Genomic DNA, 6,000 nt, shown 5'->3' with positions numbered 1-6,000 from the left:
TAAATACTTGTTGTACTTACATAACACATGTATTGTACTGTCCACGTTTTGATTTCCGGGAATTCTGTAATATTCGCTAGTGGTGATTTGGGTCAATGTGCTTTATGGGCCATTATGTAAGTCCTGCATCATGTTTTATTGTTGTGTATTAAGAGAAAAGTGTGTGCATCAAACCAAGTAGAACCTTATATATATGGCTTTGCAAACTTGGCCTAATTGGCTTAATCAAGAGACATTGCTCATGCAAATTTGCATTTGCTTTCGCATGCCAGAATATGCAGGGTCTTTTAAATAAGTACACTGTAAAGCTTTGCCCTGCGGGGATTAGTCAGTGCAGCATTTAGCACTTTACATGGGGCCCGGCGTGGAGGCACCCCATACCCCCATGAAACGGGGGGCAGCATGCACAGAACTCCAAGCCCTCTCAATGCTAAGAGACCCTGCAGCTGCACCCTGGGGGGGTGGGAGGTGGGAGACTGAGAAGCGCAGGCGGCCCCCCCCAAGCATGGCCAGTGCCAGGGGGAGCCGTCCACACCCGTTTCCCAAAGGATAGACCTAACTTTTAACGCATTGTGTGTGTCATTCACATGCTGCCAAATGAGCAGAACCTGAGAGCACATAGAAAGGGGAGCAAAGCATGGGCCACCAGGTCAGGGGTGACTACCACGCATCGCACACCAGGGACATTCACCACCCACCTCCAAAGGATAGAAATGAACCGTATTCACAACAAGAGAAATGTGTGTGCTTCAAACCAAGTAGAACCTGATAAATATGGCTTTGCAAACTTGGCCTAATTGGCTTAATCAAGAGACATTGCTCAAGCAAATCTGCATGCCAGAATATGCAGGGTATATCAGGTTTTAACTTGGTGTTTGATGCACACATTTCTCTGCTGCTATGTGTTATTGTTGTGTGGAATAAAGTGTGCTTTTTGAATTTAAGCGGTCAACACTTAGAGACTGTTTATTTTTATGCATACTTAATGCTCAACATTGGTCACTGGAAAACACTTGGAGACTTCTACCTGTTGAAAGGAATTAAAAGCTGGGAAGTCAGTCCTGGAGGTCACTCTGACTGATTTGTCTGTACGATAGACCATTCGATTATTTTATAGAATCAAGAGAGAATTGAGAGAGAATCGAGTGTGTTCCAGTGTGCGCAAACAATGAAAAGTGGCCAATATCATGTCAAATCGACCAGCTTAGTCGACTGAGCAGGATGCAAGATATCGGTCAGTCGCACAGGAATCGGCTACTGTTATGTTATTCGATCGACAATTATTGAAAGTGAATCACATAGGATATCGCCTGTAGTTTGTGGGTCAGTAATCGATGACTTTCAATCAACCATACCGAATTAGATTCCTTAATAAAGTCGTTTACTTTGTCAATTGACTCAGAATCACTAGATGTATGGCTACCTTAGAGTTAGTGCTTATTTGCTTGGTGTCGGGTTATCTCAGACCACGGTGGTGTTGAGTGGATTGTGCCAAAAGAATTGACTATAAGCGGCACCATTGCAAGAAAGGGGCTCCATAGCTTCATGCTGCAGAGAGCAGGTCAAAGCTTGGAGCAGGGAGAGGAATATCAGATCAGATTTCTGTTGAGTTTTAAACTCAGATCGAGTAATAAATTATTTATATCGGGTAGATATAAATTGTTCTCGACTTCGGCTAATGTAGACCTACCTTTAAGGCGCCTGTACATCTAGCAATGTAAGGGCAGAACGACCAAGAGACAGACCTCTCTGTGATCAAATCTGATCAAAGAGAGATCTGTTGCTGCCTATACACCGCAGGCCAATTCCCCATCGATCTCAGCAGTGGTTGGCCAGATAGGTGAGATATTTTAATGCATGGGCAGGTACATAAAGATTTAGGAGGACAGCAGATGGGGGTTTCATCACGTTCGTCCTTCGTCTCCATATCTTTATCAGGTGCACCCAATCAATTACATCGGTCAGCAATTTCCCTGCAAATTTGCTTGATACACTTGAACGATTTTGGCCCGAAATAGGTCGAATCAGATCGGAAGGCTCAGAATAATTATCGAATCAGTTGATAAATCAGCTGTAAAATCAGCAGATGTATGGCAGCCTTTACAGTATGGCACCCAGAACTGCACCCCACATTGAAGAACTCCACCCCGTATTGAAGAACTGCAGTACAAATTACCGTATAAACTCAAATACAAGTCAACCTCGTGTATAGGTTGACTCCTATATTCAACCCTCTTAAGCTGGATATTTTTTTATTGACTCAAGTATAAGTCTACCCAGCAAAGTTAATGGCTGCACTTGGGGCTCGGGAGGGGTTAATGACGACACTGCATACAGTATTTCAGTCATCAACCCCTCCTGTCCCTTAAGTGCAGCCAGTAACTCCTCCAGGCCCCCAAGTGCTGCAATGATTCACTCCCTTTTATGCAGCCCAGTATTTTTACTGAGAGAATGTTATACTTGGAAGCCATTATTATCCACATTAAATGTTATCTGTAATTTTACATTGCTCTAAATGTAAAAAAATGGTGAAAAATATTTCTTATAAAAAAAAAAAGTCCAATATACTGAATGAACAATGAAGGGAGAAGAGAAAGTATTGATGCAGGCCGAGGCATGGTACGATAAATGAACGCATATCCCTTTCATGCATTAAAGAGAACCCGAGGTGGGTTTGAAGAATATTATCTGCATACAGAGGCTGGATCTGCCTATACAGCCCAGCCTCTGTTGCTATCCCAAACCCCACTAAGGTCCCCCTGCACTCTGCAATCCCTCATAAATCACAGCGACGCTGCTGACAAACAGCTTGTCAGAGCTGGCTGTGTTTCTCTATAGTGTCAGTCTGCTGCTCTCCCCGCCTCCTGCAGAACTCCAGTCCCCGCCTGCATCCCTTCCCTCCCTGCTGATTGGAGGGAAGGGACAGGGGCAGGGACCGGAGCTATGCAGGAGGCGGGGGAGCAGCTGAGACTGACACTACAGATGTAAACACAGCCTCACAGCATGGCTGTGATTTATGAGGGATTGCAGAGTGCAGGGGGACCTTAGGGGGGTTTGGGATAGCAACAGAGGCTGGGCTGTATAGGCAGATCCAGCCTCTGTATGCAGATAACATTCTTTAAACACATCTCGGGTTCTCTTTAAAAGAAGCAATGGGCTCTACAGTCAGCACCCCCACATCTCCCCCCCCCCCCCCCCCCTCCTGGTGCCCAGACTTAATAAAACCTCTACAGGTGAAATATTCTGTAAGCACTGAAAACGCTGGCAATGCATCCCGGCGTAACCCAGTGTGATTTGTGTAACAGAATGGAAAGGCAGCTTTGTTATTCCGCATATTTATCAGCCACACATACTGCATTGTGTTTTGGTAGCTTGTGAAGCCCATTGTTCTGTTACCTGACATGATCTCTCTATCCCCGATTACAGGATAATTGAAAATTCATCATGGCCTTGTCACCACATTGTAAAAAGGGAGCTTGTTTTGCTTTACCAGCGAGCCTGCTTATTCTCTCTATTTGTTCTCACTTACTGCTTTTTAAAGTGGCCCTGAACTCTTGCACAGAACAGAAGGAAAACAGAGAATTGCACCCTGTATGTATTTAGAGCGCTTTAGCCGGTCTAATTCCCCACCATCTGTGACTAATCACAACTGTAATTTGATCCATTAGATGTGTTAGCTCAGGAATCTTCTCTGCCTCGGCAGAGCAGCTAATTTGTAAATACAGCATGTTAACTCTATACCTGCTTCCATGAAAGCAGGAAGCAGACACACTGCAGATTTATAGCAGGGTTTGTATCAGCTGTAACAAAGTAATGTTTTTCATTAAAGGTTATTACGCTGTTGCTTATCTTTTAGAGCAGAAAGGAAGATCTGAGTTTAGGTCCGCTTTAAAGAGAACCTGGAGTGTTTTTTTGGGTGGCAGATGGGACACAGAGGCATGTTTTCTGCATCATGACATGCCTCTGTGTCCCCACACCACCGCTCTCTGCCTCCCCCCCCACCGCCACGCTATGGCCCCCCAAGATTAGCGGCAATATTTGTTGCTATCTTGGAGGTAAACATGTGGGAGAGGGATTCCCTGTTCAAGACGTCTGCCAGGGGTGTTCCTGCAGGCTTTCCAGAGCTGCCATTGGGCAGCTCTCTCTCCCTGGCCACGCCCCCTGATGCTCCCCCGCCTCCCTGCACGCTGGTGAGAGAATGAATCTCTCATTACAGCATCGTGACCCTGAGGTCATGAAAGTGAAAGTGGGTCAATGCGGCCCACAGGAGCGGCGGTTTTGGAAGATAACTTGATCCGCTCAGCCCCCTGGATCTAGCCTAGTTTTTTCTTCATTTCATGAGCCCACCTCGGGCTCTTTATAAACGAAACGTATCAGATGTTTGCATTTATTTTTTAACAGGGAAAGGCACGGTAAGTGTTCATTCCCAAGCAGCTATTTATATGGTCTGCAGGAAACCTATCAACAAATTTAAAGACGCGGCAAGTGTGTCTGCACCTGCAGTATATGGATGGTCAGAAATACCGATTTCCAATTCTGCAGAGTCTCTTTTTTTTGTCATATTTTGCACTCTCTGATTGGCCAAATACTGTACTTCCGAGTTGACTGGGAAGTATTGGACCAATCAGAGAGTGCAGAATTTTACTGCGGTATTCGGAATAGCAAAGAAATTTCAGGCCAATCACAAGACTGGGGAATTCTATGTAGTATCTGAGTCTTGAGATTGATAAGAAATGACTCTGGTAATACAATTTTTGCTAAAAATTCTGCATTCTCTGATTGGTCCAATGCTTCTGAGTTCAGTGATTGGGCTGAAATCACCGAGTTGCGTTAATGCAGTATTTCCACGGAAATTTGACTTCTGTTTTCCTATTGGAATTGCGGAAATTCCAATTCCGTGGAATCCGAGTGAGCATCCCAACTGCAGTACCAGATATTGCATGGGCTAAATCCATTACTGTCTTAGGAGATATTTATTTTCATATAATAATAATAATCCTAAGATTTGTAAAGCTCTTTTCTACTGTTGGACTCAAAGCACTCAGGAGCTGCAGTCACTGGGACGCATTCAAGAGGCCACCCTGCAGTGTTAGGGAGTCTTGCCTTGAACTCCTTACTAAATAGGCACTGACCCTAGCCAGAATTCAAACCCTGGCCTCCCATGTCAAAGGTGGTGCCCTTAACCACTTAATCCTATCTGGATGGGTATATCCGTCCAGATAGGCTACACTGCTGCCGCTGCCAGGTGCGCACGATGCTCCCACCGCCTCCCGTTAGCCCGGAGATCAATGAATGGGAAGAAAGTTCTCATTCATTGATCTAAGTCCCCGTATGAAAGACATAACATCGTCAATGAGATGGCTCCGTCTTTCACAAATCCCCTTGTGTCCCATCCACTCATTACTTCCGCTTTTTCGGAGGAACTTTCCGCATGCAGAAGTGAGCTGTGAGGGCATCTTTTAGCCAAATAGTAAAATTACATCTTTTTTTAGTTTTAAAATAAGCCCCTTACCTCCCACACTCCCCGATAGGTACACATAATTTTTTTGGGAAACAAATTAAAAAAAAAAAAATACAATAAAAAAATTACATAAATAGTTACCTTAGGGACTGAACTTTTTTAATATGTATGTAGTAAAGTATATTACTGTTATTTTTTAAATTATGGGCTTATAATAAGTGATGGACGCAAAATTGAAAAAATGCACCTTTATTTCCAAACAAAATATCGGCTCCATATATTGTGATAGGGACATAATTTAAACGGTGTAATAACTGGGACACATGGGAAAATAAAATACATGGATTTTAATTACAGTAGCATGCATTATTTTAAAACTATAATGGCCGAAAACTGAGAAATAATGCATTTTTTTCATTGTTTTCTTTATCTTCCTGTTAAAATAGATTTATAATAAAATAATTCTTAGCAAAATGTACCACCCAAAAATAGTCTAAATGGTGGCGGAAAAAACAAGATATAGATCATTTCATTGTGAT

This window comes from Hyperolius riggenbachi, chromosome 1 (assembly GCF_040937935.1).
Source record: "Hyperolius riggenbachi isolate aHypRig1 chromosome 1, aHypRig1.pri, whole genome shotgun sequence".
Classification (NCBI taxonomy): domain Eukaryota; kingdom Metazoa; phylum Chordata; class Amphibia; order Anura; family Hyperoliidae; genus Hyperolius; species Hyperolius riggenbachi.
Note: the sequence above shows the minus strand (reverse complement) of the source record.